General features: G+C 38.3%; 1 long non-coding RNA gene across 1 annotated transcript; it reads right to left on the reverse strand.

The window, feature by feature from the left end:
* Positions 1-2,787: 2,787 nt before the first annotated feature.
* On the reverse strand, positions 2,788-21,983 carry LOC147168199 (uncharacterized). Its single transcript, XR_015096011.1, has 3 exons — positions 21,792-21,983; positions 4,459-4,559; positions 2,788-3,482 (listed from the first exon to the last, which is right to left on the reverse strand). It is a non-coding gene; the product is annotated as an uncharacterized LOC147168199 (long non-coding RNA).
* Positions 21,984-22,330: the final 347 nt, after the last annotated feature.

Here is a 22,330-nt window from a genome sequence, read left to right on the forward strand (position 1 = left end):
ACGATCCCACAACCTTCAGCATGGAAGACAGCCACTCTACCACTTAAGCTATGCTAGCTAACATATTGCTGGTGTGTCCCAAAGGAGACCAAAAAATGGAGGTATGAGGATTCCACCTGACGCCTGCGATATATTGACACAAAGTAGGAGTGGTATGGGTCAGAGGTTAGGTTGGCTGTCTACCAACCCGAAGGTTCTGTGATTGTTCCTCAACTGTTGAGTTTTATTGTTGTTGTTTTTTTAGAACATTTTACTCTCTTCCGAGTATAAAGTTTACTCTGTTTGGACTAGGACCGAATATAGTCTTTTTCAGTGACAAATTTACTCTACAATATGCACTCTGTAAAGTCAGTGTTGATTGCTAGACTGCAAAGGAAGCTCAGCTTCCCCTAAATGCCCCTTCCCCTGAAAAAAGTGAGGAAATATGCACTGCTGTACAATCTATGCACTATAATACTTTCACCTTTTGTTCAGAATCAGCTACTTATCACAAATAACTGACACAACTTCCTTCTAATTCATGCCTGCAGTTCCACAGTCGGACGCTGCTTAATAGAGTGGGTTGTTCCACTGCGCAAAACTGGACGGTCATTGGATAAATGCTGGGCTTTTTCCCACCCATCGGATGTTCAGCGTCAGTGGCTCGGCCCAGACATCCGGCTACTGTGTTATGATTGGATGATCTGACTGAGGCGTAAAAAAAAGAAAAAAGAGCTTCCCCGCATTTGAAAGTCCAGTATGTTTGGGTAGTGTCCTCCGAAGTCTACTCATGGCATATCCTCTCATGCTTGGAAGAGATATGCCAGGGGCCTTCACAGTTAGTCATGCACGCCCACGATGCTCCATGTTGGTGATACAAAATCAATGCGACTGTTCCGCCAGACAATCTTACTACAACGGCAGCAAATGGTATGCAACAACTCTAAAGTATGGCCCTAGATTCTTTTATTTTATTTTTTTATTTTTTTGGAAGGCTGGAGCCTTTTAGCCTTTCCGTTGCTATTATTGACCCCGAGGGAGGATCTCGATAGACTATTGGGGCGGCTGTTGCATCTTTTAAAGTAATCTTTTTGTAACACCATGACCACTAATATTACTTAAATTATTACTCAATGCCATGCCAACAAGAGCATTGTCTGTCATTGGGTCAATCCTCAATCGTGTTACAAATTATGTTTACAATGTTAAAACTGCCGAGTCAAAAATAACCCAATTTTGGTCAAAACTTGGACTGACCCACTACTTGGGTCAATTTGACCCATCTCTCGAATTGATCCAATTTTTGACCAAAATCGGGCTGTTTTTTTGACCCAGCACTTTTTTGGGGCGTCTGGTTTAGATCATCTGATGGTATTTAAAACTGCTGGATCAAAAATAACCCAGTTTATTTAGAAAAAATTACCCAACGGCACAACCACCATTTGTGGTGAAAATTTTCAATGGATGAATCAAGGCATTTTATCCATTTCAATGGGGAAAGATGATGCTCAAGGCAGCACTGTGATGTATAGAACAATATTACAGACATACACTCTTGAAAGTTGTGGGTAAAAAATAACCTAATTATGGTAAAAAATTAGACCCACCCGCTACTTGGGTCAATTTGACCCTTTTTTTTTTTTTTTAAACAATCAAATTTTTCGGGTCAAATTGACCCAAGCCGTGGGACGATAAGACATATATAAGATAATAAATCATATATAAGAAATACAAGACACCAATGCTAATGTTAGCCATAGCCCTTGATTCTTGATGTCAATATGTTATGCGCTGAAGGACACAGTTGGACTCCGTATGCTTAAAAGAGCTGGAACAATAATACTGTAGTAGACTGTACAGATATGTACAAACTACACTCAAGCACTCAAACTAAGAAACATCTACTGTAGCTTGAACATCTGACACAAGCAAACTCATTACTTGGAAAATGAATGTAGTATGAACATTTTGTTCCCTTGCACTCAGGCAGAATTTTGCATTGTGATTCAATTTGATCACTTCTAACCTTTAATCTTCCTTGACAAGGAAAATGACTTTCTCTGAGAATACTCGCTCCTTACACATTCTAAAAAACATGCATGGTACATTCATTGACGAGAGGATCAAATCTAGTTTACAGTTGTGCTCATAACATACTTTGTGTATGTAAATTTATGGGCATTTTAAATATTATTATTACTAATATTATGTGTGGCGTTGATCAACTCAAGTACACCACACATCAAGAGGTGCAGTGTGGTGGAGCAGACAAAGACTATGGCGATGTTTTCCCATTGTGTTGGGTCTCTTACATTTTAGAAAAATGTTAAAAATCAGTATGTGTGTACCCCATTTCAAATAGATTCACTTCTTGATTGTGTTAATAGTCAATGCAAGATAACCCATCGTGGTGTTGATTCATTTTCATAACTTTAAGCATTGCTTGACAAAAATACACGATCGATGTGATTTGTTAGTTACAAATCATAGATTCAGTTCTTATTTTTGTTGCAAAATCTTTGACCTTCTGGATGGATCTCAACCTTCCTATTAACCTTTATTTTTGAAATGTTAACACATTTGAGGGTTCCTGACTGACAAAGGTCAGTGAATGATTTGGCGGGCCAGTCTGACACTATAGCTTGTTGATGTAAAATACAATTCTATTGAACCGCTGTGTGTATCAAGTTTGCCCCGATGCCCCTGTTTGAGAATGTCAAGATGAATGTAATTGACACAGTACTGCTGCAATGTACAGAAGTGCACATTTAAAGTTGTGTATACAAATAGCCACAAGATGGCAGCATCTTGCCTTTTATGTTTTTCATGTCATTTATTTAGCAGGGACATTGCACAACAAATGTGTTGCACAGACCAGAAACAGCTAGAAGCTAATTTTCCTCTGTAGTCCCGGGTCAGAAGCAGTGACAACAAGTCTGTACAATAAACAGATACAAATCCATATACAAAAACATAGATACAGCATCTCAGAAGTACCAGCAAAAACATCCCTTCAGCAACACTCCAAATACACACATCATTATTTAAATATTTACATACATTTACCTGGCTACTAACCTTCATTGCTGACCATCTATCAATTTAAACAGTTGAAGACTGTTACACTGCCAAACAGTTAAGAGTTCCACATCCCTGCAGTTTCAATTGAGAAACATTTTTGTCAAAATGTAGAAGATCTGAAAATCACGTGGCAGTCTGCTCGAGACGAAGCTCTAATTACAGCGCATCAAAAATCATTGTACAACGAGACACTGCTCACACAAATCAGATTAGAGTCTTGAGAGTGCACGTAAACACAAATGGGAGGCATCTCAGGGCAGCTGGTGGTTGTGCAGGATGAGTTAGGATAGCACAGCTTTAAGAGCGCTGTCTCGCCTCGTGAACTCCTCGACTAATGATGCTGCCTTTGATTGGTGTCCTGTGCTCCATCAGCCGGGCCACCGAGCGGAGTGTCTTGGTGTGGAGTTATCTCACCTTGCCAGCTGGAGGACCATGGCAGAGATAGAAAGTGATGAGGGATGACAGTGGACAGGGACAAGAGCTGAGGGATGCAACGAACAAAACACATTTATACTCCATTTTATCAGCTAGCAGGGAATCATGGCATTATATTGCTCATACAGGCTGAAGTGAGAAACATTCTTCTTAAAATGTCCTCTAGACTGGTCCTATTTTCCACCACTTTAACAAACAAGTTTTAAAGGAAAAAATATGTACCGCTACGGAAAAGTAACAGCTCCAAACGGACAATTTATAGCTGAGAGGGTATGTTTAGCATATGAGGGGCAGTAACCGAAACGCAACTTTATTGGCTCTGAAATGCAAATCAGGAACATCTTTACCTTACCAGCTAAAAATTCAAGAGGTCAACAAGGAAACGGTGAGTAATTCTGCAAGAACAGAATTAATTGCACCGTCCATTCATCCATGTTAAAGTACTACTTTAGGTTTATTTCGGCGCTGGCATATCACGCCCAAACACAATGTCGCTCTGTGATTGGTCCGAACCAGCCGTGGAAATCAATGGGGTCGGTACAAGATGTATTCTCGGGAGTTTGTGAACTCACAAATACCGCAAGAATTCAGCTTGCAGAGCAAGGTTACTTGATAATATGGAAATCACAAATTTACGTCAAAATCAAACATTCAAAATTCTTTTTGATCATTTGACATTCACTAGTTTATCATTTTAATGCATTCAGATATGCTATGTTTGTATGCTACGCTGTTTTTGTACTGAATCTGTCCTTTCTTCAGACAAGCATTTTGTGTATTATTATTCTTGAACTATATTAGTGTAATGTTTGCATTTTAACGCCTGTGACCTTTTGAGAGACCTTTAGAAGGTAGCCTTTTTTTTTTTTTGCAGCAGCAAAGATTCACCCGAGCTTAGATTGCTGTGACCTTCCAGCACAATAAGTAGGTGCGTATTCAATAATATTTACTTACTACACTGACCTTAAACCTTTTCTTGGAACGATGTTCTTGGCCCACCCAGTCGTCGTCAACACATTGATGCAACTTGCAAGCCATGTAATTCCTGCCTTTCATCCACCCATCTAAACAAATACAAAACAGAAAATCGCAGAGCACAAACATTTATATCATGGCGATTTTTGAGAGCAAGTCTGTTTTAAGTCCTTGAAAACCCAGTGACTGCCATTTTGCATGCATCAAATGTAAAATAAAATGATTTTTAAAAAAAGTAGCTACTCGCTTTCCACCAATACAGGGTCTTTTCTGAGGAGTGCAAGGCTTCCAGAAGCCTGATGCAACCTTTCGGCAGCCTTTCTCATCACGAAAAAAAGATCCCAACAGTGGCCAGAAACCCCAAAATTCAAGATCGCCTGCCCGGGATGTCAAAATGGCGAAACATTGCACTGACAATAGTCTTTAATAGCAATTGTGGAACAAATCAGCCCCCAATGTCCGATTCATCCTTTCCCTAACACCCCTCCAGATGGCTGCCAATGGGTCCATTAAGAGCCTTAATCTCTAATTTGGCAGTCTCACTGTTAGGGATAGATGAAAATTTGTATTTCTGGGAGTAGCTACACTTGATCATTCATGCAGTGTCAGTTCTGGGTTCGAATGGGCCAGGAAAGTCATGTATCTTTCTGCTATTCAGCTGTAGTGAGCAAAAATTCACCACTTTCTTTAATAACTTTTTGGGTGAGATTCCAAAATATATATAACAAGAATAAAACATGAATGATTAATGATTAACTTTGGGTCTCTTAAGCAGCGAGGCGAGTGTTGTGGTCAACGGCACTCGTTTACTCTGTGACTCTTTTCTGCAATTTTTATGTGGGATTTGAGTTTGGACAGCAAAGTTATGTTGTTATGCATCTTATAAACCATTCACTACATGATTTTTTTTTATTTTTTATTTAAAAGATGCCTTAATTTTGCTTGGTTCTCAGTCTATCCCAACTTCTTTTTAAATATGTTTTTGATGATTACGTCACACAAGATAACTATTTTTTATTTTGTATATCTGCTACTCACACAAAAAGGTGGTCTAATCTTAGATATGTTTAAGAAATTATTTATTTATTCATGTAGGATTTTATCTGTCAATATTTGCTGGATCTTGAATTTCCTTTATTTAAATAATTTTCTGTTTAATTAGGTCAGATGTAAGCTAACAGGGAGAAAAAGAATAGTCTGTTTTATTTTATTTATTTATTTAATTTTTTTAAATATTAAATCCATGTCCACATTGTTCATGTCGTGAACGGAGAAGGCAAATCCCATTTAAAGCACAAGTCTGAATCTTCACAACACATTTTGAAAGTAAAAATGGTTTAGTCAGGATATATTGTAAGAGAATTCCGCCCTTTGGTTTCCTAGCCTTTGAAAGGAGAGATCAATAAAAAGGTTGACGTGAGGTGTCAAGGTCAACGATTTGATGGGCTTTTAAAACGGGAGAGGCTAGCAGACAGCAGCAATGGAGACAAAAATCACATTTCTATTAGGATAAAAGACAGGTGTCTCACAGCAAGACATGGCACTATGTATGCACACACATTGACACTGTGTGTTGCTTAGATTTGAGTCCATCAGGAACTGTGGACCACTGATTTTCTCAATTCAATCATAGCATAATATCTCCTGCAACCTTGTTGCTCATTTTTAAAATGAACTGGGGGTCAAATATATTATTCAAATATGTATAGAATTTTGAACACCATATATTTTTTGGACAATGGTTGAATTGTTTGAATTTAGACAATGTTTTAAATAATAATGGAAATAATATAGATCTAATAATAATAATAATAATAAGTCTGTTGAAGGCTTAAATTGTTAACTTTGTAAAGCCTTTATCTGCACAAGCTACATTTCATAATTTCTGTCTTACAAGTGAACATTCAATTTGTGACTTTATTCTTTTATTGTCAATATTAGCCACATTGCACTAAGCAGTTGTGACAGATACAATACATTTGCATCCATCCATTATGACTTCATAGTTCCTCTTTTGTCACCACTCGTATGCTTCTGTGGTGAAAACAAAAATTTAACACAGCTCAACTCAACTCACTTTTAGGTTGCAGTGGACATTACATAATTGCGTGTCTAAACTAATAAAAATTAATAATTTGAATGATGTCAACACTTCTTTTTTATGATTGGATCCTAGCTAACTTGTCACAATCGCAAGTTGATTTGTATGATGTTCCTGTTAAAAATTGTTACATATAAGCTTGGTACGTTTACACGTGACAGCCATACTATCCTGGCGTCCACTATAACAAATAAAAACATGAGATAACCCCAAAAATATTTCCCCATGTTGTTCTTATGTTGGAAGAGAGTCAAAAATCAGTAAAATAAAAGAAAAAAGAAAAAAGCGTGTCTGAAGTGCTTAATATGGAGTAAAAATCATCAGTCATGCAAGAAAGAGGTCAAACAAAATAACACAAATAGGTAAGTAAATAAAATAAATTAATAACACAAAATACAGCAGACCATAAAACAGTGAAACAATGCTGAGTCAAAAGCCAAAAATGTGTTTTAAGATGCTTTTTAAAAGTGGATAGAGAAGAGGATTGCCTGTTTTTTCCAGGTGACCAATCTCCTTCAGAGGTGGCATATTCAGCAAAATGATGGGCAAATTCCCAACCACACGACCTCAGGATTCTTTTGTGCTCTTATCATGTACCTTCCTACAGGAGAGGCAAGAGAACAATAGCAGTTTTGCTGTTCCTGCTGCATGGATATGAGCAGACATCTGTTGAGGAAAGCTACTTCTGAAATGGGGAGATTAATATGCTCCCTCGTGCATGCTTTAAAATAACACACATCCGACACCACGTGTGTGCGCGCGGTTGCAAGGGTGCATCATGCACATGGTGTGCGGAAACGTTATCTCCACACAGCCACCTGTTTATATGAAGGGAGTCACGGAATGCTCTATGAATTCCAATAAGTCTCGCCCTCCGAGTACACACTCTTACTGTTCTATGCCATAATCTAAATCCCTCATTTGAAAAATTATGTGTGTCTGTAAGAGAGACGGGAGGAATGTGTCAGTGAGGGAGATTAAAACTGCCACTTTTCAGTGGTCTTTAGGCTGACGTGCCGAGTGCGGCTTTAGTGATACTGTAGTGAGTTTTTGTATCAATACTGGATTGATTAAAGGCTCAATTAGCGAGAAACTCGCTTATCAGGACACCTACGAGTGAAAGTGCGCGTTTACCATCCAGTCCATTTTCGCATTGCCAAACTTGCGCGGCACCCATTTTTAGCATGGAAACAAAACTTTTAAAACAGGAAACGTGTTTAGAATTAAATCTGCTAATCCCGAGGATTAATACAATTGTGTTTGCTGAATTCTGGCAGGAGCCTGTTTCCCAAGATTTACCCATAATGCACCTGCTGCTGTCACAGTCCGCTTACTCGACAGGAAATTGCCTGGTTTTAGAGGGCACGCCTGAAAGCAGAAAAAGACTTCCACGCTTAACGCACGTACAAAACACTTACGAGACGACGTCGGCAAAGGAGATTGTGCACTTGTCTTTTAGCTTCACAAGTCCAATTACCTCGTCCAGTGTGTGTGTGTGTGTGTGTTGTTAAATTTTTTGTGTGTGCAAATGAAATGCACCGGCACGAGCAGGTAGATCAGCGGACCCTGACAGTCAGATTTCATGCACCAAAGACTGCGTCGGATGATTGGCCCTGCAGCTTCTTTCAGGAAGCTTTCACAAACAAGACAATTTGTAGAAGCAATTGTGAGTCCGTTTAGGGCTTGTGATTGTCACTAGAACTTCCAACAAAGCTTCAAAGATTCAACTTAAAGGTTGGAAGGCCGCTGTTCTGATTAGGATTTATTAGTGCTAGAGGGGTTGTATGAAAATGTGACCTAGGTAAAAACAAAACAAAAAACAAAACAAATAAACAACTGTGTAGCAAAGAAACTGTCATGGTTTTGCTGCTGTCATTATTGCATTTTTTTTCTTCTAAACCCTTAAGTAAATAAACAATGTATTTATGTGACAAAGCTTTTAGAAGACCTCTGAGTGACATTGCCACCTACTGGCCAAACTGATATTTTGAGGATGCACACCTTTTTATTTTTAATTATTATTATTTTGGGATTACTAGTCTATTCCTACTAAAACGCAAAAAAACTACTTTACTAATAAAAATTCATTATTATTATTGTTTTTGTTGTTGTATTATTGTTATTATATTTTTGGGGGGTTATTTTGGGTTACACATTTATCTTGTTTCGTGACCCCTCATTCTCAAACCAAAAAGTTTGCCAACCAAGGTATTATAATTAGTTCCAGTCGCATAGCAACATTATATTTCCCTTATTTTGATTATAGTAAAGTTTAAAAAAAAAATCTCTGCAATATCGAAATCGACTACTGTAGGTGAAAACACAAATGATGAAATCACTGCACAATAATGATGCCTGAAGCATGGAGTTCAGTGCCTTCCATAGCCATACCAGTTCTGTTCGTAAACCGTAAATTAGTGTATAATCCTATGCAATTTTTCTTTCATGAAGTTGTTCATAAACCGAATTATTTGTAAACCAGGTCATTCGTAAATCAAAGTTCCACTGTAATTATAAAAAACGAATTAAATTAATCTATATCAATGTGGTTGCTTTAATTAGTGGGTTCCTCTTCAACAAAGCGGTCTCATCATGGGGGTAATGGAAGACAATGATATGATGTATGTTTTGAAGTCAAGTGCATGTACAGTATTCCATTACGTCCCAAGCCTGATAAGTAGCAGAGAAACTAGATGAAACAATGCTTTATTTGCCTTTGGCTTCAATTGGTATATCTGTAAGCTTATGTCAGTGTCTTTCCTTTAAGTCTCCACAAACAGAATTTCAAATGTTTGCATGTTTACTGTTATGCATTATCAATGATTGCTCAATTCTTGTTGTTGGATAAGAGTGTAGAAAGTCTCAATTTTGTAAAACAATTCAATACTGGTCATGTATTCTGAGCTAAACTCACGTAACCTGAGATCTACCATGGTTCTTTCCCTGTAAGACTCAGGCTTTAAATGTACTTCTGAATGTCCTAAAATCAATGTCACTTTAACGATGCATAATATTTGATCTAAAATCGAAGCTGCTGCAGCCTTTGGCCCTCTGTTGACCACAATTATTACTCATCATCTTGCCCTGTTTTCAATGCTGCAGTGCTAAAAACCGTACATTAACCTTGACGCTAGCATGAAGAACAACATACAGTTGCTTTCTTTTCAGGGATTGTTAAATTTAAGGAATGAAAGCATTATTTATCTGTGCTTCATGGGGAATGCGCTTTTGGCTTATTTTATGTGTGATCTACACTGTGCTACACCGTTGCCAAATAAAAACAATTGCCCTCCACGGTCTGCCCTGTTTGATTCCGCGGTTTAATCAATAAACCACACACACCGGAAGTCTGGTAAATTAAGCATTAAAATGAGCCATGTATCAGGCCAACCGCATATCCAAATGTATTGTTGAAGGTCTGACATGGAAATTCTCCAAGCGGGCGAGGGGGCGGACACTCTTATCGTATCTTCCTGTTGCATCCACTGCTTTCTCTTTCCCAAACAGTCTGACGCAACATGGCATGTTCTCATGTGCTTTCACACTTGCTCTTTGCTCATTTCTTCACACCCCCCATGCTGCATATACAGGCCAACACATGTTAATAACTCATTCACTCCCAGCCATTTTCACTGAAGCAACCGCTACCGGCTGTTTTACTGGATTTTGACTGATTTTGCAAGGCCTACAGAATATTGTGTTCTATTGCTATGAAAACATAGAACCTACCAATCAGGTACAAAGTATATTTCTATCGGTTTCAGCTTTGCAGCAATTAGCATTAGAATATAGCTAAGTTTCATCATTATTCACAGACCTGTTTAAAACAGTGGGAGATAGAACTTTTTGCAACATAGCCCTGGTTGATCTCTTATACTCTGCTGCCACCTGCTGGCCGTTTTTGTAATGACTACCATTGCTTCAAGCATTCTCTTCAGTTCAGAGGCTGCGTCAAAGCCTTCTGTATGCTCTCGCATACAAAACAAAAACATAAAAACGTATAATTACGTCTTTGGGAGCAGGGTAACATTTAAAATAGAACGTTTTTACATGTTTTTTGGAGCAAATGAGTTAACCGTTGTCTGTTTCCTCCATAATTCCTATTTTGCTTATCCACGAGAAATTACATCTCCTCATTCTATCGCAGGGATACCTCTTTTGACCCCATTTTCATTTATCCTTTTTCTCTACTCAACGCTATCTCCCGTGCCTTTGGGAAGGAAAAGTACTAATTAGTATGCTGATGCACAAGCCTGTTGGTGTTGCCATATCTACACTAGTTAACCAGCTATTTTCACATTTTTCTGTGTAGCTGTGCCTCAGCCTCTGATGTGTGACTGCAGAAACACAAGGGTACATGCTGTTCTTGTCACGGTTAAAGGTATAACGACAGATGCTCGTACTATGCGGGCTAGCACTGAGTCACGCCATCTATCTGTCTGTCTGTCTTTCTGTCTGTCTTCTGACAAGTGCGTGGGGCTGTGTCGTTACATAAGAATCCTCGCACTGATTCCTGTTGTATGCCCGCTGTCGCAAGCGAGGGAGTGTTACCATGACGATGGCATTAGAAACCAATCTTACTTCAAACAATGTGTGTATATTTATGTCTTCGTTTCGCCTTTTCTTTTTTTCGCATGCAGCTTCTGCACTTGATGTGGTTCTCAGTCAAACCGTAGCAGGAGTACGGGCATCCTTGGAAGATAAGCGGAAGGGCGCCTCATGATTAGATGGAAAATTGGTTATAGATTTGTCAGTGGAAAGATGCAAGATGAGAGAAGCGAGGAGGCAGATGAGGTTAATTAGTAGGATGGAAGCACTTGTGGGTCCAGATGTTTCCAAATCAGCCAGTGATAACACCCCACCACGCAGCACTTCCCCTCTCCATGTTCAATCTGTAAGTTTGCCAGCGCTCTGTGAAGCCTGAGCACTTTTTGCAAAATCTCTGACTAACGTGTGTGGACTTGCAACTCTTAGATTGCACATGTCTTTGAGTGTCAGTATACTTTTGACCTGACCTACTCTGATCTCATTAGTGATGTTTTCCTCTACAAGTGCTACAGGGGGCAAGACAACATTTGACCCACATCATGGGTCAACTCTGTTTGCCCTCTCCTTGTGTCTCCTCTGCCACAGTGACTCAGTTTTCAAGAATCTGTACAATCCCAATAAAAAAAAAAAAGTTAAATTGCTGTCTTGTTAATTCTAAATTTTGTTGGCTTCATTACAATGACTGTTTGACCAGACCAGTCCAGTACAAGACATAGGCTCCCTCTAGTGGCCTTAGAAATAACTACAGCAAATGAGAAAATCAAAACAGGAGATCCTTAGTTTATGACAGAGTTCCATTTCTACTATGTCAATATAACCTGAAACTAGTACTGCACAGCACTTCGTTTCGTTCTAACAAGGTGTTAACACACGCACTCACTTTGATGACAAATCTACATATCTTTGTCTTAAAGCGTAACTCACCCCTCAACCAGACTCTTGCTCCAACCCCTCGTTAACTCATTCACTGCCATTGACGGATATAGAAGTCAAAAATTCATTTGAACTATTTCTATTAGTTTAAAAAAAAATCCACTTTTGCTAACAAGAGTATGAAAACCTAGAAGAAATTGTTATTGTAAATTTAGAACAGATATAAAATGTGTGATTAATTGTTCGTTAACTAGTGAAGTCATGTGATTAATTACAAATTAAAAAATGTAATCGCCTGACGGGCCTAATATACAATTTTTTTTTTAATAAGGGCCATTTAATCGTAATTAATCGCATTATAATTTTATATCTGTTATTAATGTACAATAAAAAAATATAGGTTTTCATAAAAAAATTAATGAAATGAAAAATTGTTAAACTAATAGAAATAGTTCACATGGATTTTTGACGGCTATAGTCGTCAATTGCAGTGAATGAGCTAATATTTGAAAATGGTGCTCAAAGGAGGCGTTGCCTGGAGGACCATTTGGCTTGCAAATGGGAAGAGGGGTGGACGTGGTCTGGCTGTAATTGACAGCAGCAGTGAAAACTATGATCTAAATCATTTCTATACTATGACAAACAGTGCATTTTGCACTATAAATACACATAAAATGCTATTAAATAATATATAATAATATTTAAATATAAGTATTACATTACTTAAATATACATTTATAATATAAAATACTATAAATAGAAATAAACTAACTAAATGCTACGCTAATAAATCACTTACCTGAAAATTGGTTTCAAATGTCTGCAAAATACTTCTATTAAAACTCGCTAGGGAGGCATGTACAAGACTGAGCCAGTGGGTGGCAGTGCAACTTTGTCATATTCTAAAAGTGACGTAGTGAATCACTTCTCATCCAATGAGAGGACAAACAGAGACATTGTGTTTATCACAGTGTTTAACTTGAAGATGGCACCACACAGATGGTTTTTGCCTCAAATTCAAGCTTTCAACAAACATACACTCAAATGTCAAAAATAATGACCAGAACATGTAGACACAAGTAGACACAGTTTATCAGAAAAAAAAAAGTTGATTCAGTGTTGCGTATCCCTTATAACTGCTTCAAACGAGACTAAAGGCTTAGAGAGGTGGCCTGAAATTCAAATCATGGTATGAATTGAATTACTAATGTTGAGTGTAAAAATCATACTGGAAGTTTTTCTGAATGTATTAATTAAATGTGAAGGGTAAATATTTTCTGTTTAAAGTGTCAGACATGATCATATATTATTTTCTCTACTTCTTTACGTTCAAATTTTGCATTTAAAAATGTCTGCTTTTTCTTTTATGTAATGAAATAAATTGAACAGATTAATAAAACAGTCCCTAGCAAAGCTAAATTAATTTGAAAAAAAAAAAAAGGTATATAGAAATTTTGAGACATACAGAATTGTTGTGTAGATCTTTAAACTAAGTACTGTGTGGTGCAGTTTTCCGTCGCAGTGCGTCAGCCAATGGCATCGCTCGCTGTGCGGGTGTGAGTCGCCAACTGTCATTTCCCCCTCGTGGTCCATTCCAGTTTAATTCTGCCATGTTGCGCAATGTGCGGCGGGCCTAAGGCAAAACAGAACATTTGTGCCGTCTCTGAAAGTAATCTGTCTGAAACTTACTGTGAACATGTTGTATCCTCATCTGTTCTCGGTGGATTTAAGCCTTACTTTAAAAACCAATGGTCTATCATACAGAAATAAAGACTTTTCCTGTGATGATGACATCTGGGATGGTGTCACACTCTAAAACTCTAAACTACTAAGATGAAGAACGATGATGTGAACGCTGGCAGCCCCACTGGCATGCAAGGTGATGATAATCACTGTGAGTAATTTGCTGCTCGGAGTCAGAAGAGTAGTCGGGGTCAAATAGGAGGAAAGTCATCAGATTCACATGACTGCACGTACAAATTAACCTGAAACCACCAAGGTAAATGTCAGAAAATTCTTATTTTTCTACGAGAGGGGATGCCTATGTATGAATACAGCACCGGGGCAGAGAGTTAATGCATTAATCATTTATTCAGCCCATGTGGACACTTTCCAATAAGATTAGTTTTGTTGCTCATGCATCACACAAGGGATTGCACTTTAGAGACAAATTTCACTCCTTGAGGCTGTGTCGTCATCTAAACAACAAACAGCTTTCTGTCTTCGATATCACGTGGGACTTATGTTGATTTTGCAAAGTCTGGCGATGAAAACATTTGACTATCAGTGCGATGAAAGAAAACCCAAAGTATCTTTTATCTTTAGTTTCTAATATTAGTATTCAGATCATGAGGATTCGGTCGTGCTAAAAGACAACATCTGGCCCCAGGGAACCAATTCAATACATAAAATGGACTTCTCGTAACTGGATACAATTTCAAACTCTATTAAATTTGCAAAGGGCCAGTTCACAACCAACACTTGGTAGAAACCATTTTGTGGATAGTCAAATAAAATATACATCAATTTTCTGTACGGCGTGGGTTACACCCCGGGCTGGTCGCTAGCCATCGCAAGGCACATACGATTTGAACCCAGACCGCATGACCCCTACGCCAAATTCCCCCCAAATTGTTCATCCTCTTTCACAATCCCAACCAAATTTATAACTAAGACAATGTAATTTACTGTAGTGCGATAATAAAAAATAATAAAGTCATCCAGTTTTTAACTCCGCCTTGCTTAAGTACCCTCGGTGACTACATAAAATCTGGAGCCAAGTTGTATTTAACATATTTAAAAAGGTCCAGAATTTAACAAGTTACTTCATGTTAAAGATTAGATAGCTCCTAATATGAAAATAAAAATGCACTGAGCTGTCATCGTCTTACAAATGCAATTGTGCCATTTAGTGGCAGAAAAATGACGTCAACACAAATCAATATCACACTAGTTTTTTTACAGTACACCTTTTACATTTTAACTCAATTTTGTGAATTATTATGAAATTACTGTATCAATGACTAAAAGATGCAGCCAAATTATTATTATTTTTTTCACTTTTATGTTAACAAGAGTATGAAAATGTTCTTGTACATTTTATTTTACAATTAGAAGATATAAAATTTGCGCTTAATCGTTAGTTAACTATTGAAGTTATGATTAATTACGATGACAATTTTTAATTGCCCGATACCCCTAATTAATAGACATGCTTGGGCATGGCTGAGTGCAGAATGGCTGGAGTGTAAAGAGTGCTTCAGCAAGGCAACGTCAAATCTTAACTCATCAAAAACAACTATTACAACTGTCAAAACTCAATGTTGTATCATTAAAAAAGTGGCGCAATACATAGGAATTTTTTGCCTTCTGACATTTACATCCTGCTCTAAACTATTGAAAGTGACCCCGAGTGATGAACATAAGCGTTGAAGTTGGACTGTAATGGAGCAGAGGATGATAGAAGAAGCGCAGGAAGAGAACAGAGTGCGTGTGGCTGCGTGTGAGGTCTTACAGTGCTCAAACTGTCATTCAAGCTTTAGAGGTTTATCTTTGGGAGGAAGGGCAGTGGGCTTAGCTGACTTTGCTGTGGGGACCGCAGTTATCTGTGTGCACACTCACTGAGCTTGTGACAGCAGGTATCCACTAGGGGGGAGAGAGATGACACTCATTATGTGCACGACTTAAAATATTCAAATATTCCCTGCAATAAGCTCTTGTTTTTATATACACTGTTTTGTTGCAAACACAACACACACACACGCACTAGATAAGAGCCACAGGCTGTAAGTGCAGATAGAATTGAACAGGGATGCATATGCTCGCCTTGCCCAGTTATCTCTTTCCTGTCAATGCACCACATGATGACTCCCAGAAAGGCTTGAAATTACAATCATCCTCATGTGAAGTGACAATATTTTCGACCGGTGCATTTGTCAGCTCCACACTCCTTTTTCTACTGACAAACACATCTGATGCACGCACACACAAATAATTTTGACAGCTGAACACAGACACCAAGCTGTCTGCCCAGAGACAGAAAGATGTCAGAAATGCAAGCTTTAGACACGGTGGGGGCACAAGTTACAGTTTTACACGAATTAGCTAATACAAATTTGTCTTGATGTGTTTCTGGGATCGATTGCCCTTAGTGACCGTAATTGTGGACTTGAGTGTGAATGGTTTCCTGTCCTGTTTTTACACCATTTTGATTACATGACAACATTCTGATTAGTTTTTTTGCTCCTAAGTGGCAGAGTGTAGATGGATGGAGTGGAATTGAATAGCCTTACATTGTAATCAGACATCTTTCAAAGGTATAAATCTGATATCTTCTAATCTGACTGCAGTATAAACAGACCGGTCACATGTACCTTTTAATGTGAGCTTGATGTATAGTTAACTCAATGGCACCTGCAGAGTCGCATATTCACATTCCCCCCCCACATATTTTGTAAATATTTAAAAAAATATATATTTTCTTGTATTGAATGTATATAACTTGTTAAAAAAAAAAATTATATATTTTTTTATTTTATAAATGGGATAGAACATATTAATGAACATTTACATATGTAAATATGTATGGGATTATAGCCGTTTGACTAATTTGCATCCCTTGTCCCAGCGGCAAGAGAAAAAAAAAAAAAAAAAAAAAAGTAAAAGCAGAGTACATAAAAAATACATAAAAACTATTGCCATCACCATAAAATGCTTAATTGTATTACATTTCTATAACTGAACAGAGATAATCACACACACTATAGAGGATTACATAACAGACATCTGGAATACTGCTTTCAATACATTTTATGTTGACAAATCTGATTTGCAAGTAGCCATGCTCCAAGATGCTTGGAAAATAATGCTACAGTTGGCAATTCCTGTATTGTGCTCGGTATGCGGTGTTACGTGTAATCAGTGGATCCCAAAAATGTAGACAGAGTAGAAACACAAAAAGCACACAATAAACAAAGTACAACTGAAATCGCTTGCAAATGCAAGGAACAAGAAGAGCAGAAAGCACACGTCAAAATGCGGAAGTCTACATAAACAAAAGGTGCTCGCGCCAAACAAAACGCAGCAAGAAAACAATAATCAACAAGTCAAAGTACTTACAGAAAAACACGGAAGCAAGATCAAGAACGGGCAAGGCAAAACATAGTCAAGGAAGTCGAAACTACAGTTGGGCTAAGGAGGTGAGCAAAACGAATGGTCTGACAAGTGACTCAGACATCAGCTGCCTCTATATACACACTACTGATTGAGAAGTGGCTGCAGGTGTGTGTCTCCTGGGACCCGCCTACTAGTCAGGCTGCTGCTGCAAGCCAAAAACAAAACTACCTGAGAGCACAGGACTGACAGCACAGGTCATGACACGCGGTCCCATGTTTGTGATGAACGATGAGAGAAGGTAGCTTGACCAAAAGCAACATCAGCTGATAAGACACGTCTGTCAGTTTGACAGCTTCTGAGGAAGGCGGCAGTCGCCGACGAAACTAGTCAAGGTAAAGCACAACCTTTTCTTAGTCTTAAAAAAGAAAAACCACAGGACGAGGTTGACCAAAAGCTGTTTTCCTGAGTGGTACTTTACAGTCACCCTGTGAGGCAGCTCTGGTTGATCGATTAGAGTTCCTCTGGACAAACTGTAGTAATGGTGGTGGAGCTTTACCATGAACAATGTTGTAAACAAGGACACAATCAGTATGTCAATTCAAAAGGCCATACTTTTTCAGGATATGACAGTGATGATATGTTGGGGGTTTTCTGTCGAGTACTTTTAGGGCTTGTTTATAGACAGTTTCTACAGATTTTAATATTGTTACACCGGATGTTGTCCAGCTTGATATACAGTATAGCATATGCGATATAATCAATGAATCAAAGTATATCTTAGATGTATCAAATGGTAAATTGTGTCTAATAAATTGGACAAGTTAAATTTCATTCTGTTCACAATTATTATTATTATTTTTTTACATGTTGTTTAAAATTAAGCTGCGAGTCAAGAATGACTCCTAAATGTTTACCATTTTGCACTACCTCATTTTTCTTGTTTTGGACAACATCAGGATTGCTAACATTACTCACCCTTTTTGTAAAATACATACACACAGTCTTTGTTAAATTAAGATGTAATTGAGAGCTCTCAAGCCATTTATACACAGAACTCATAGCAATTTGTTCAGCTCTTGCGCCACTTGTGTTTTGTCCTTTCCAACAGCTTGGTAAGTCATTTATGAACCAACTAAATAGTAATGGTAACAGAATCGACCCTTGTGGAATCCAAAGACTGTTCTTACAAGGTACTGATTGTGTATCCTGTATCCTGACACTTTGCAACCAATTAATTGTAGTTGTTAGAAATTAAAATGTGATCGTTTTGTTAACAGTATGGAAAGCTTTTTTTTAAGATCAATAACAATTGCACCAACAACACCACCTGCATCAATATCTATACCAGTTAAAAATGCATGAAGCCTCTCTCCCGGTTCTTCATTCTATGAGGAAACTGAGTAATCCTGCAAGAACATAATTAATTAAAGCATCCATTCATTCGTCCAAGTTTTGGATGTTTGTTTCATCTGTGTTTTTTTTTTAATGTGTTTCCTGTGTAGTTCCCTTGTCTCGTCAAGCTTTATGTGATCCACCTGTGTTTGCCTGACCTTCCTCGCGTGTCAACCAATCAGTGTCTCCTGCCATTTGTGTCTTTCCCAAGTGTCCTGAAGGGAGAATTCATCCATCTTTGGGCCCTTCTCAGAGTTGTGTGATTTCGTTGATCTTTGTGAATGGTGTGCTCGTGAAGTCCTTTCAGACTCTTTTGTAATTAAGAGCTATAGAAATACAGTAAACTTGGAGAGAGATACATTTTCCATTATGAGCTGCAGCCTGCAGCAGATGATAAGTTTTACAGATCCGGGACAGAAACCATTCATCTGGTTAAATAGTTAGTTTTTCCAATACCAAACAAGATCAGTTGATTGGACTTCAAACCTTAAATGCTTAAGTACTTTTGTACAGTCACAAGGGAAGATAGTGTCATTCTATATCACCTTGATATTGGATATAGTTAAGCATTTTGTTGAAGAAACACACTGATAAAGCAGTTTCATCTTTTCGTGAAAGATTAACACAGCTAAGGTCAGAGGTTGCCAGTATATTTTGCCTGAGGACTTGCATTCCTCAATGGAATAGTCTTATCGCTCTTGTCAATCGGAAGCAGTGTTCACAGTGAATGACGAGTAGGTTTACACATACTGTACTGTGTAGCACATAACACACTATTATTCTGCATTTTGTATTCATGCATTATTCACTTAAAAGATCAAGAAATAACCTCTCACAACATGAAGAAAAGTGAAACGCAAGTTAGGGTCCAAACATGAGTGTGTCTCGCACTCATGTAATTGACCCGTAAAAAAAAATGTTGCAACGTAATATTGACGACCTTGTACCTAAAGTGTCCAGTTTAAACCACATGTATTGTAAAGTCTGTGAATGTTTCCCTTATTTTTTGACACTACAACAGACCAATCTGACTAATTCAAGTGATATTAAAAGTACTGCTGCAATTTATAGTTGAATTGAAAAGTTTGCCTGCCTATAGGTTTGCATGAAAGAATTGTTGGTCTTTATCTGATCACACAACGTACATAATCTATCACTCACATGCTGCTTATCATGTTAATGGTAGCATGAAGCTAGAGCATATCCTAGCCAGGGCCGGATTTAGGAAAATTTCGAATGAGAAGACAGATACATATATTTTAAATAGGGTTGTTCAATACCGTTTTTTTTTTCAGACCGATACTCAACTGTTGAGTAGTCACTGATACCAGATACCACTAGTACATAAAAATTCCCTACCAATAAAAGACATCATTTTAAAGGCAGACCTATAAATCCCAATATAGTACTTTTCCTTAAAATTGCATGGCATCATTTTGTAACTCTCACAGCACATCCCTGTCTGATTCTGAAACATGCACGCACAACACAGAATAAGGCTTCTTATTCGGTGGTATACTCAAGCGCTAATGCAGAAACTTGAAGATTTTGTCTGCTCTGGTGTATCTCTGAGGCAAATACTGCACTCTCTACTCCACTATTGTACAGTGCTCAGCATAAATGAGTACACCCCCTTCGAAAATCCAAAATGATGACAAGACTAAATTTATATAAAATCTGTTTGACTTACAACATAGTACAACAAGTAAGGTTAATAATATGAATTAGAGAACAACATTTTCAGTTTTACTCAAATAGGTTGTTGCAAAAAGTGGTACACCCCACAAAAGCCCCCAAAGCCGAAATTTTAGGCCCCGTCCACACAAAAGGCAGTTTCAATGTATCCTCACAAGTTTCTTACCGTTTAAGCCGTTCGTCCACACGATGGCGCAGTTTCAGACCTTGACATTTCTCCTGTGTTCGTCTTTTTCATGTTGTTTCGATACATGCAAAGCCATGTTTGTTCTGTAGATTGCAATAAAGCTAGAAAAAAAAAGTGTTAGTCTTCTTCGCTGATTCTTTTTCTCCGTTAACTCCCTGTGGCTGCGCTACAGCGCCACTCCAGACTTGGCATATACATTTTAAGCGTCTTCTTTTGGACACACGCAAATCTTGAAATGCTTCTGTGTGTACGAGATTTCCAGACGGAAGCAAAGCCGGCTTCGTTCCTCAAACAAATCTTGTAAAGACAAAATCATTTCAAGACATGCGTGTGTCCAATTGAAGACCCTGAGGACGTTTAATGGCTGTAATGTATATGCAAAGTCTGGAGTGGCGCTGTAGCGCAGCCACAGGGAGTTAACAGAAAGCGTAGAAGAAGAATCAGTGAAGAAGACGGACACTTTTTTTTTTTACTTTATTGCAATCTACAGAACAAACGTAGTATCAAAACAACATGAAAAAGACGAACACAGGAGAAGTGACAATGGCGGGTGATTCAAGTACAACACCACGCAGTCACGCGAGAATTGGTGCCCACGTCATCAATCTGCGACAATGCGTCGTCATTGAGCTGCGGCCATTACGTCATCGCTGGAGGAGTATCCTGCATAAGGTGTCCAGATGGATGCGTACGGGGCGCATATTGAAATCTTTCCACTCTGGAGCCTGGTTTCAAAAGTGATCGGTTTCAAGCTCCGAAGCCGCGCCATTATGTGGACGAATGGCTTTAAACGGTAAGAAACTTGTGAAGATTCATTGAAACTGGCTTTCGTGTGGACGGCGCCTTAGACTACAAGGTTCTACAGGTGAGTCTCATTATTCATTATATAGGTGTCTGGCTGTTACTTAAAGAAAACACTTTCCCATTGGTTTTTGTATTCATTGAGATATTGTTTAAAAATTTTACTTTTCAAAGGGGGTGTACTTTTTTAAGCTGAGCACTACATTATGTTGCTGGTTGCATATTTCAAACCCTTCCTGCTTCAGTGATGATTTAATGCTTAGTGAAATAATATTCCTTTGCGGGGTGACTTCTTAAGACAAAACTTAAATAAAGGAAATAATTCTGGGCCAGGTTGGAAATGCATCATGAGAAGCCTAAAAACAGGCTGGCTGCAACTCACAGGAGAAAAAGTGATGCTGCAAATATATTAACATTGTTTAAACTGTCCAACAGCACATGAATTCATTTAAAATGAGCTTAAAAATGTCACGTAGCCAGGGTAGTGACGTACATGTCCTAAATGTTCTAAAAATAGCAACCGTCATGCGGGTGGGTAAGCTGCAACGATGACAAATAAGAAATACTTATCAATACAGGAGAAATGTCACCAGCTGAACAGTTACTCACTACTTTTGCATCCCCAACAGGCATCGATCTTGTTGTTGCTGCTGCAGGCTATAAGTCGCCATGGACGCAGTGAAAATATTTGTCATTTTTGGTAACTTGGCAATACACTCTTTGCTTTCCTCCTTATTATTTTCGTTCCCACTGGGATAACTTTGTTTCATTTTTTATGTTCTCCTTTCTTCTCAGTCTAGCTCACTGTCGTCACTTCGTGCCCTTCCGTTGTTTTGGCGCATGCACATGTGCAGTAAGATGGACTGATCCATTAGTGGAAACTGAGGGTGGGCCCAAGAGACATACGATACAAGAAGCCTCCTGCTGCCATTTTAATGAAATTATTTGGATCAAAAACATAATTAATGTGCTTAAATAAGTAGAAACTATATATTGGCCATTAGTGTATGAGGAATTATATGGAGACCCTCTAGTAACGTGAGGCCCTCGGCAACTGTCTAGGTTTGCCTAATGGTAAGTCCGCTCTGATCCTAGCTGACACATGGTTGACCATTAGAGTACCATTTGATGCTGAGCCAATGACCACC

This window comes from Leptonotus elevatus, chromosome 9, assembly GCF_054856555.1.
Source record: "Leptonotus elevatus isolate MCC_2025b chromosome 9, RoL_Lele_1.0, whole genome shotgun sequence".
NCBI classification, from domain to species: domain Eukaryota; kingdom Metazoa; phylum Chordata; class Actinopteri; order Syngnathiformes; family Syngnathidae; genus Leptonotus; species Leptonotus elevatus.